Raw genomic sequence first — 12336 nt, 5'->3', positions numbered from 1 at the left:
TGGGCAGATAAATTCCATTCATCTAAACTTCTGGGATATTTAGATTTTTTTCAATTCAGGCTTCCTTTGATACCATGTGAATATTTTTCAGTATCAGTTTGGTTCTTTCTCTGAGATTACTTAGTGACTGTCAGCAGTTTAGCCTGACACATTTTAGTTTACCTTTCTATTCCTCTATTTTGCAATATCTTTAGCAGATACATTAATAAAGATTGCCCGGCTGGCTCTTAGTGCTGAGCACATATTGCTACACAGAAATAAAGCACTCTCTGCCAGTCCACAAAATAATACTTGAATTGAGCATTTCCTGTTTTACAGTTTCTGCAGAAGCATCAGTGAACCTTTTCTTTATGAATCTTAAGAGCCTGGTTTGAAAAATGATGTTTTAAGACTGGATAACTCTATAATTGTAACATTTAGTCACATGTTTTGAGTTTGTTGTTGGTTTGGTTTTTTTACCACAGAATGAATATGATAAAATGGTTGAAGAAAAAGATGCAGAGTTAAAAGTATATAAAATGAAACAGCAAAAGCAGTTCTCATCAGAATGAGCCCTGGTAAGGAGCACTTTCCAATGGTCAGTAATTCAGTGAAGGGGCTGATGTCCTTGTGTAGGGGTTTTATACTGGCTAAGTGCAGGCACACACAAAAAAAACATTCACTCATTTTTCTCTGCTGTAGTTGAGCAGAGGAGGGGAAAGAAAAATTCAAGTTGAGATAAAGATTAGGAGAAAAACACTTTGAGGGTAAAGCAGATTCAAACTTAAGTGGTATCCAAAAAATTATTACTAATAGAATTAAAAGTGAGTAATGAGAATTAAAATAAACCTTTAAAACACCTTTTTTCCCAATCCCTCCCTCTTGCCCACCCACAGCACAGAGAGACAAAAGATGTGATCTTCAGTCAGTTTGTGACTTCTCAAAATCTTTTTTCAGTTTGCTTAGAGAATTCCTTTTCCTGCTGTGCTCTGGGGTCTTTCCCACCAGAGACAGTTCTCTGGGAACTTTTCCAGTGTGGTTTGAATTTTTACCAGTAGCAGTCCCACCCAACCTGCTGCAACAGATCTTATTCTGGGCGCTAAAAACTCAAAATGTTTCTAAAAATAAACTGGAGTGGCAGAGTGCTTGTGTCTGCTCTTCCAGATAGTATGTAATGTTCTGACTCCCCACTTTGAATAGGAAACTTTTGTTTTAAATATTTAGATTGTGCCCCCTCACCCCTCTTCTCCCAAGGGTTTTAAGGTATTACCTTGAACACTTCTGATCAAGTACCTGTTTCTTACAGTGCTTCAGTCTTTTTTAAACAAGCTAAAGCAAAGCTTCAAGTATAGGGCTGAAAAGCAAATAGAATTATCTTGTGTATCTAATGAGTGTCCCTGTTAATTACTGTCTCACTTGGGACTGTTTTCCTTTTTCTGGGCTGTGCATAGTTAACCCTGTTCTTTATTTAATGGTTGGTAGGAAGATGAGCTGTCATGTTTGAAAAGGGAACTGTCCTCCCTTAAGGAACAACTGAGAGCAGAAATGGAAGAAAAGGTGGAGTTTTTTATTCACTGAGCAGTGGGGGTGAGAGGTGTGGCCTGGGCTTGTGCTGTGGGAGGAGTTGGGTAAGAAATGAAACTGAACAGAAAAACAGTGACTTTGGAATGCTGGGGTTGTGCTAAATCTGGTCATAGATTTGTGTGAACTTTGTAACAGTCTGTGATTATAGATTATATATAAATAAACAAACAACAAAACAAAACTCTTCTTTATTTTAGTTAATTTTAACTAGTTAAGCAAAAAAGTTCCCTAAACTGTAGGATTTTTCAGTGACTTTTAAATGCTGAGGTTGTGCTAAATCTGGTCATATTTTTGTGTGAACTTTGTACAGTCTGTGATTATAGACTGTGCTCTGTAATCACACCAAGAAGATTTTTAGGAACTGAATTCAAATCAATATTTCCTTGCTGTCACAAAACTCTTTTGTAGGAGAATCTTGTAAAAGAGCACTCTGGCAGTAAAATTCCTGAAAGTGAAAAGAAGCACAAGGTAACTTTAACTTTTTAATTGCTTTTAGAATTTGGTAGTGTTATATGTGTAGAATCAATTGAAGTGCCATGAGAATTTATTTGCATTCAACAAAAGACATTGGAATGCTTTTGACTTAAAATTTTAAATTATAGAAAGTAAAAATTTATGTTCCTGGGATTCCTAAACCTTGTTTAGATCTATACAGTGAATCTATTTTTTCATGTAAAAAATAGAAGGTGTCCAAATTATATTCCTAACATTAAAAAAATAAAAATAATAATTAAAAATGCCTCCTTCAGTACAGGAAGCTCCTTGGGCAGTCCAACACTGATATTTTATAACTCCTAACCGTGAATTTTTCTTGTTGAATTTTTCTGCCTGTATTTCTTACTTCTCTGTAGATGATTTTTTTCCCCCCTGGGATAAGAAGAGATTTTAAAGGGTCACACCATTCCATGGAGATATTAGCCAGCAGTTTCTGGAAGGGCTCCCAGTGTATAATTTTTCTTGCTCAGTTGTTGATTTTTTTCTGTTTCTAGAATTGTTTTACTTAGTCTTAAAAGTGTCTATTTGTAAAGGCACTTTTCCTCTATGGAAGAGAAAAAAGCTGATACAGCTGTAAAAATGGTCCAAGTATCAAAGTAGTCCTGACTGCAGAACTCACCCTTCTTCCCTGCCAGGAGTTCACTTGTGGTTTTCATATTGGAACAATGGAATCCAGCACCATTTTGATGTTATCTGTCTAAAAAAGGACTGCACTGGACCATTCAATGCTTCTCAGTTTAACTTCTAGTGAAAAGACTATTTTAAATAACACCAATCTTGATGTAGCTATCAATCTTTCTCTGAAAGCCTTTTCCTGCAGTTTTGTTTGTTCCCATTTTCTTTGATGTTTGATAGAGTCCAATGCAGTGGCTACAGTTCAGAATAGCCTGAATTTCTGCAGATAAGCATGGAGAACTTAAATACAATGTACCATGAAACTCAGCTCTTCCATAGCTTCCCCTTCATTCTCCTCATTTGGCAACAAAAATAATATAAAATATTATATTTCCACCCCTACCCACTTTGTTTGGGTCTTTGCTCCATGTTTGGATGGAAAGATCAGAGTTCCACCATTTCTGTCAGGTGAATTCTTGGGCACTCAGACTGTAAACTGGGTCCTGTGTTTGGCTTTAGATTCCACACTTAGCCCATAAAATATAATCTAAAAATAGAAACATTTTCTTTCCCAGACATATGTTATAAAGACTCCTCCAGTGGATAAAATGCAGAGTGGAAGAAGCACAAACCTGCCTGCAGGGCAGAGCAGCAGGAAAAAGCAGAAAGTGCTTGTGCAGCTGGACACTCAGTCAGACAGCTCTGAGCACACTGACCTCCTGGTAAGAGCCAGAGAACAAATCATGTGCTGAGCAGCTCTTTGTGCTCACTGCTGGGCTGAGAATGGAAATAAAGAGTTTGGGCTTCCACATTCAAGCCAATATTTATCTGTATATTTTTAATTTATTGGTTCTTTCTGGAATTGTCATTGCATGTACATAATTAACATTCTTTTTATTGAACTGTTATAATGCTTTATTGAACTGCCTCATAATGACATCTTAATTTTTCTTTTTCAGAGTTTAATATCCTTAGGGGGAAAGAAAAAGTATTTTTAATATAGTGTGACTAAGTAACTTTTAATTTAACTTTTAACTTTTCATTTATTAGAGCACAGTCTCGGAAGAAGAAACGTTTAAAAATTTGTACAAAGATTATCCACATGCTTCACAATTACACTCCACAGCACCAAAAAAGGTATGTTAGCCTTTCCTAAGATTAAACCAAGCAGTTAATCAGATTGTTTACAGAAACTAAAGGATGGCTTTATTTTCCTTCCTAGAGCCCAGCTCCATGCAGTGTGAAATCTCCAGGCTCTGCTCTGAAACTCAAAACCATGAGGAGAATGCGCCAGGCGGGCTGGGCTACACTCTCCAAAATGGACAGGAAAAGGAAAACTAAAGTTGCTGTAAAGCTCTTTGCTTAAAATGCAGAAATACCCAGTGCCCTGGCATTGCTTGCAGGGTTGTTTTTCTCTCAGAGTTAGTGCTTTGTTGCATTTTTCTGTCATACTCAGTGTGTTTAATACTTCAAAATGTTGTAACAAAAATTGGCCAAATATTAAATTTTGAAATAAACAGAACTACATAGAAAGTTGTTTCAAAGCTGTTTCTGGCATTAGAAATTCTGGTTTTAAAGAACTTCTGTTCTTTTAAATTTGCTCTGTTTTTCTTAACACATAAATACTTAGTGGAAGAAATGTAGCTGTTAAATGAATGTTCTTTTACCTGAAGTCCTCTTGCTTTTTCCTGCATTTTAATGGCTGTTAGACCGGTCTTTTTAGACTGTTTTGTTTTCTGTATGTTAAAATGGTTTCAAAATTTCTAAAATTTCAGTAGAATTTTTTGTATTTAAAAAATTTCAGCTTCACAAGGAGTAAAATATGCATGTTATAAGATTGTGTAAACAATGTTAGGATGCCATTAAATTGTTCACCTGAAATATCAAGTATGGGACTATTTGTTGTTGCTTTAAATATTTGAACACAGACAGAAATCACCAACCAGCCTTCCTAGGGACCAGCAGAAGTGCAAGGATGGATTAGAACATCTATTTCAGTATTAATCCTTGATTAATCTTTGTCAGGATCTCTGGCTGGTCAGAGTGACCCTGAGAAAAGTTCCAAAGTCTCTTTTCCCAGCCTGGTGCTTGAAGAAGGAGTCAGGGCTCTTCATTTCTCAGTCTCAAGGATGTTTATTTTATCTTATCTATAAAATATATTCTCCTGCTTTGCCGAGGTCCCTCCAGCAGGACAGTTCCAGGCACTCTGCCTCCCCCGGGGCAGTGTTATGTCTTTATACTAAAAACTACATATACAATGTTTACAATTACTTACCTATCACCTACGTTAGACAGTGAGCTTCTACTCTAAACCAATCTGTAAGTGCCAACATCACAGCAGAAGATGGAGGCCAAGAAGAAGAAAGAGAAAGCTGGACACACCTAGTTCCCTCCATCTTGCCTCCTGAACCCCCATACCAAAAACCCTAAAATCTACTTTTCCATCCCGTAATAACTTCACTAATATGCTACCTAAAGTGTTGTGGCTTGCTGATCTTCATACCAGATTGGTAATTTGCTCCATGGGTCATAATCAAAACCACAGGGGCATTTTGGGCTCTGTGCCAGGGTCTCTGAGCCCCCTGGCACGGGTCTTGGCTGCTCCAGACAGCCAGAGGGATGTCCTGGGTCCTGACAAATCTTGGTTTCACAACAATGACAAACCCTGCTTCAGAGCCTAGGCATAACAAGAAAACTACAAGTACATCTTAATCCCCGAGCCCTGAGCCCCCTGCCCATCACTGGGGGCTCTGAGGGTTTCTCCCCCTGCCCCAGTGTAGGATTGATGGGGGTGGCACGGTCAGGACGGACGGAGATGAGAGATCACTGCAGCCAGGTCGTGGAACTTGGGGTTTATTGCAAAGGGCCTGGGTGCAGGGCCCTGCTGGGATTTGGGGTTTAGTGCAAAGGGCCTGGGTGCAGGGCCCTGCTGGGATTTGGGGTTTATTGCAGAGGGCCTGGGTGCAGGGCCCTGCTGGGATTTGGGATTTATTGCAGAGGGCCTGGGTGCAGGGCCCTGCTGGCATTTGGGGTTTATTGCAAAGGGCCTGTGTGCAGGGCCCTGCTTGGAGCTGCAGCCACAGCTCAGAGCAGGCCCAAGAGAAGAGAGGGGTAGAGAGGATGACAGGGTAAGAGAGTAAAAGCATAAGAGAGTAAAAGGGGTAAGAGCATCAAAGGCAAGAGCTGAGACAAGAGGTAAGAGCAAGAGTAAGAGAGGTAAGAGCTAAGAGAGTGAAGTTCCCGTTACAATACAGTAAATCTTCTTCTGTGTTGAATATTCTGATTCTCACTTAAACAATCTAGTACAATATACAAATCCTATAGCATTTCCATACCGCCTATAAGAATCACTACATTACCATCCTGTGCTACATTTTAAACCCTAAAAACTCCTCTTTGGACCCCTACAGTAGGGGCTGCTCTGACCCTGGGACCTGCCTGCAAGCAGAAGGAATTGTTCCATCAAAAGGGGATTACTTTCAGCAGCCACACCGTTGTTTTCCCGTTGTTCAGTAACTAAGGGATCTCAAAGCTTGCTTTCATTTCAATCTCGCTTATAGTTTCCATATTCTCAAAATCTTTTGCCAGACAATCATATTTGTAAGGCTTTCCTGTTTCATCTCCCCCAACACCCCAGAGCCGGCGCTGCTGCGGCCGTGGGGCAGAGGGGGTGCGAAAGGGGGATCTGGCCTTGGAGCGGGAGGAAGGGGAGGGAGAGGGGAAGGGGAGGAGCGGGAACAGGAGCAGCACGGAGGGAGCAGCCCGAGGAGGAGCAGCAGCCGGGGAAGGAGCGTTGCGGGGTTGCACGGCGAGCCCGCAGCTCGGCTGGGCCCGGCAGCATCGCATTGCCCCGCGTCCCGCAGGTGAGCGCCGAGGGGAAGCGGCAGCTCCGGGAGGGTTTTTGGGGGGGAGAGGGGGATTTTGCTGGGGTTTGGACCTTGCCGATTCTGGAGTTGTGAAAAGTGTATATTATATGGCTCTATGCAGATATTTACTGTGGGAATCCATAAAATCAGAGGGGTTTGGGAAAGCTGCAAGAGACAGCAGAACTGTGATTGGAGCTAAAGCAGCAGCCATGAGATTGGTCAGCAGAAAAATTATTTAAACTGTAGAAAAAGCAAAGGCAAATAGAACATTGGCCTGTGTATTAATGCTTGTCTGAATAGGTCTCTAAGCTGCAGAAAGTTTATCTAGCAAGATATTAGGAAGGTTAAAGCTTAAGAATGGAGCTCTGTATTGTGTTTTAAGGCTTACAAGCAGGTATTGTATTCGAAATAAGCAAGGATTGTTTTAACCAAAGGTACATGTGCTTATGGTGTGTGAAAAACGCCAATCACTTGTTTTTAAAATTTTAAAAGTTTATAAATAACAAAATGGTTCTTAAAATAGTAAGACATTTAGAGTAATAATAATTTGGACAATTTCAATTAGGACAATATGAGACAAGAAATACAAAGAGTTATGGATGTCCGGGTACCTTTTTCTGGGCAGCACGAGCCCGAAAAAGGATCCCGCTAACAGAGGATTAACCCTTAAAAACAATAGGCCATTGCATATTCATACACCTCATAGATGATGCATAAATTCCTTTCAAACACAGGATTCTGTCTGGTCATGGTCAACTTCTTCCTTCTAATCCTAACAGCCCCTTTGAGGCAGGAAGAAGTTCGTTTCTTCTGATAAGAGAGCAATAAATTCTCTTTCTCTGAAAAATTTAGGTGTCCTGTGGCTGCTATCTTGCTGCAAGTCCTTTCTTTAAAAAAGTATCCGACATAGCATTGTTTCTATTTTAACAATTTTTATAACCTAAAACTATATTTAACATGGTACTTAAGAGAATTAATACAGCATTACTTTCTAACACAACACATATAATATTCATGTTAATATTTGCGAAAAGCCAATCATAAAATGCATGCATTTTTCACATTTACCATATGTATTTTGATGTATTGATTAACAGTGCTGTATTAACATTTTAATAATAAATGTAGTCTTGTAATTAAAAGGTAACTCTTGTAGTTAAAATAAGAACTATGTTATTGGGTTTTTTTTAAAGAAAGGAATGAGGCACTCGCACCAGATAGCAGCCACAGGACACCTAAATCTTTCAGAGAAAATAATTTATTGCTCTCTTACCAGAAGAAATGGACTTCTTCCTGCCTCTAAGGCACTGTTAGGATTAGAAGGAAGAAGCTGACACTGACCAGCCAGAATCTTGCCTCGAAGGGGCTGTTAGGATTGGAAGGAAGAAGTTGATGGTGACCAGACAGAATCCTGTGTTTGAATGGAATTTATGCATCATGTATGAGGTGTATGAATATGCAACGTGCTATTGTTTTTAAGGGTTAATCCTTTGTTAGCGGGAGTCCTTTTCTGGGCTTGTGCTGCCCAGAAAAAGGTACCCGGACATCCATAACTCTTTCTGTTTGTTGTATCGTATTGTCCTAATTCAAATTGTCCAAATTATTATTACTCAAGTTGTATTACTATTTTTATAATCATTTTATTACTATTAAACTTTTAAAATTTTAAAAAGAAGTGATTGGCGTTTTTCACAGGAGTCGAGTCCCAAATATGTTTCAGTGTTGCTGAGAGAGGTGTTTTTAATTCATTTGATGAGGGGATATTTTTGGATCTCTTAGGAGTGCAAAGGGGAGCAGGGGAAGCGCTGAGTGGCTGGAGTGGAGGGATGCTGGAGAAAGGGGACCCTGGAACACCTGATATAAAATTTCAATAGCCAATCCAAATTTTACTTCTATACCTTTTATTTTAATGCAAGCAAGCAGCGCTGGGTGGCCGGAGAGTCACTGCTCCACTCACAGCACACACAGTTTGGTAAAGTATATATACTGTTTTTAAGCCTACAAAGCATTTTCCAATGTGCTTGGTTAGTCCAAATTAGCAAATATCAAAAAGCTGGGAGCACCAATTTCATAATCTTTCCAGGTGGTCATTGATTTCTATCCTTGTTGTGGTTGTCTGGAGGGAGGTCTTAGACTGATGTCTGCTACATGATTTTGTCAAGTGCATCAAGTTTTTTATTATACATAAGATTTTAATTGCCTTTTTGCAATATCTCTTAGCTTTACCCCAACTTCCTCTATTTTATTCTAAGCATCAGTCATCTTGCAACCTCATCTCTTTTGCTCTACTATACTTCTTTGATTTTGATGCTTTGTTTGGCTATTTGGTCATAAAGTTTCAAAACTTTTCTTTGTGTCTCTTTTGGACACAGCAGATAGAAGGATTTGCTGATTCCATTGCCAATTGACATGAATCACAAAAACAATTTCCACAGAATCAGGGGAGGATGAGCTCTGAGACCTCCAAAACCCCCTCAGCATGCCTGAGCAGGACCTGGGAGAGGGGGGAAAGCCCGAGACCCCCCAGAGCAGAGCTCTGAGAAGAGGGACCCACATAACCTCAAAGTCAGGACACTGGAAATGGGCAACTCCTAGAAGAGTGTTTTTGGAATTCCTGGTTTTTGGAGGTATTTGTGGCCACCAGACACCCAGTGACTTCTAGAGATGGACTTGGCCAGTGGGACCTTCAAAGCCAATGTCCTGGTTTAGGGCAGTTTTGGGAGAAAAACCTCTAAAGGTGTTTCCTGTAGAAGACCAAAGTCAAGCGGCCCCTCATCCAACTGATTCTGGAAAAGTATTTCCTTTGAGAGAAGTGGAAAAACCTGTTTATTTAACAGGCAAAGCACTCACCAACCCCAAAAATTAACAGTATTAAACAATAAAACTGCTTGCTGCTCCAAAAGAGATGACGAACTCACAAAGTCCCTCCATGGGCTGTAGCTTGGCTTGCTCAGTCTCTTATCAGTCTCTTATGAGTCTCTCTGGTGCTGGAAATGCCGTGGCCCAGCCCCGGTGGGGCACAGGTGTGAGCACCTGGTGCTCTTCTGGGTGTTCAGTACAGAGCAGGTTTAGACAGGTCCAAAGAAAAGGAAAACCAAAAACCACAGTCCAGGGAACTTCTCTTCCTCTGCTAGCTAAAACTAACTAAAAGCAAAGGAGGGCTCTGTCCCGCTGTCTGTCTGTCCACAGACAACAGAGGAGCCGGAATGTGGAAGAGTGAGAGAGGTTCTGAAAACAAACTCCATGCTTCTTCTTCCTCCATCTTTGTTCTCAGAACCAGCCTTAAAGGTGCAAAGTTATTTCAGACAAATGGGGATATGAGCATCATAAATTTGCCCATTATCCCTGGGACCCACAAAAGACCCTCAGGCTGTGTAAGCAGGACCCAGGAGAGGGGGAATTCCCAGGACCCATGGGCCCCCCAGCAGCTCTGAGAATAGGGACCCCATAACCCCAAAGTGAGGACACTGGAAACAGGGAACTCCTGGGAGGGGTTTTTGGACTCCTTGATTTTGAAGATATTTCTGGCCACCCGGTGACTTCTAGAGATGGACTTGATCAGTGGGACCTTCGAAGGCAATGCACTCACATCTTGTTTTTTCCGCAAACCAGGATTTCCCATTCCCAAACCTTATCTGGATAGAGAAGAAGGCTGCGAGGAAGCCGAAGATGCCCGAGGACACCCAGGCAGGTGAGGAGGACGTTGCTGCCCCTTTCCCCCTCTCTCCGGCTCCATCTCCCAGCCCAACACGGCCCCCGGCTGCAGGACTGATGCTGCTGATGGTGTCCAGCCAGGGATGCACTGGGGGGATCTCCTTCCCCTTCCCTGTGGCACAGATGCAAATCTCATCCTCTCCTTGTCCTTCCTCCCCCAGAGCAGGAGCTGAGGATGGAGACCAGGGAGGGCAAATCCCCATGGCAGAACGTTGTGGCAGAGGCCACTTTGAGTGGCTACAGGGCACAGGAGTGCAATGGGGAGGAAAAGCCCTGGGGATCCCACAGGAGGAGGGGCTGCAAACCCAGCCCAGGATGCTCTGAGGAGGAAGGACCCAGCCTGTGCCAGGAAGGCAGGTGGAGCTCTGGCCAGAGCTCTGAGGTGGTGGTCTGTGAGCAGCTTGATGATGGCAAGAAGCCCCACCAGTGCTTGGAATGTGGGAAGAGTTTCCCCACGAGCTACCACCTGATCATCCACTAGAGGATGCACACCGGGGAACGGCCCCATGAGTGTGGGGAATGTGGGAAGAGCTTCAGGTTCAGCTCCCACCTGATCATCCACCAGAGGATCCACACCAATGAACGGCCCTATCAATGTGGAGAATGTGGGAAAGGCTTCAGGAGGAGCTCCAGCCTGAAACTCCACCAGATGATCCACACTGGGATACGACCCTTTGTGGAGAATGTGGGAAGGGCTTCCGTGACAGCTCTCGCCTGATCATCCACCAGACAGTGTACACTGGGGAATGCCCCTACACGTGCTCAGTGTGTGGGAAGAGCTTCATCGAGAACTCCAGCCTGATTATGCACCAGAGGATCCACACTGGGGAGAGGCCCTACAAGTGCAGGGAATGTGGGAAAAGCTTTAGGCAGAGCTGCCATCTGAATGCCCACCAGAGGATCCACACTGGGGAGAGGCCCTACAAGTGCAGGGAATGTGGGAAGAGCTTCAGAAGGAGCAGTGGGCTGATTCTGTACCAGAGGATCCACTCCAGGGAGAGGCCTTACAAGTGTGGAGAATGTGGGAAGAGCTTCGGCTAGAACTCCAGCCTGATTGCCCACCAGAGGATCTGCGCTGGGGACAGGCCCTATGAGTGTTCTGAGTGTGGGGAGAGGTTTTTCAGAGCCAATACTGTCTCCTCAAGCATCAGCAGATTCACACAGAATAGAGGCCCTTCTGCTGCCCTGACTGCAGGAAGGGCTTGAAGAAAAACTCCACCTTTGTCACCCACCAGCAGATCCACACTGGGGAGAGGCCCTGACAGTGTCCTAAGTGTGGGAAGAGCTTCTCCCAGAACTCTGCTGTGACCCAACACCAAGGGAGGCAGCAGTAAGGGATGCCCTACAAGTGCCCTGTGTGCAGGAAGAGTGTCGCCTTGATTTTTTATGATTTTCTAAGCCTTCTGATGTTTACATTCTTGTAGCAAACTTTCTCACACACTTTCTGTAAATAACTTATTGTTTTGCATTCTTTTTTAGAAGAAGAAAAATTTGATGGACTGTTGGTTTGTCCAGTGTCATTGGAGAGGTGGCACTTTCACCCTCCAATCCAGTCACTTTTAGAAAACTCTAAATGTTGGAGTCAGAAAATAAACTTCCCTTTTCTCCCCCTTGAGAGCAGCAGTGTGTGCGCTCGTGTTGTTTTGTGTCCTACAGTGACAGGAAGAGCTTTGAGCGCTGCTTCAACTCCATCCCCCGTTGGGGACCCCCACTGGATGGTCCACAGTGACCCTCGCTGGGCAGAGACTTGGTCATCCATGGTCCTGGTGATCCATGTTGGGAAGACACCTGGCTGGTGGTCTCCACATCTTCCTGGCTTCCCTTGGGTACTTGGACACAGCCAGAGAAAAATCCCTTGGGATGCAAACTGACATCAGAATTTCATAGGGGACAGGACATTTTTTTTACTTTTGACACCAAAAAGTCTGACCTTTGGAATCCAATCATTGCTTCGGGTGGCATCCAGGAATTCCAAATGGTGTTGGAGGTCTTTTCCAACCTGAATCATTCCATGATTCTAATTCTGTCTGGCCCACCAGCATCTTCCACAGCCAAATGGTGATGGACTGGGGCAAAAACCCAG

Source organism: Melozone crissalis, unplaced genomic scaffold (genome assembly GCF_028551555.1).
Source record: "Melozone crissalis strain CALT ecotype California unplaced genomic scaffold, PUWL_Pcris_2 ptg000021l_1, whole genome shotgun sequence".
In the NCBI taxonomy this organism is placed as follows: domain Eukaryota; kingdom Metazoa; phylum Chordata; class Aves; order Passeriformes; family Passerellidae; genus Melozone; species Melozone crissalis.
This window is presented reverse-complemented; position numbering follows the sequence as displayed.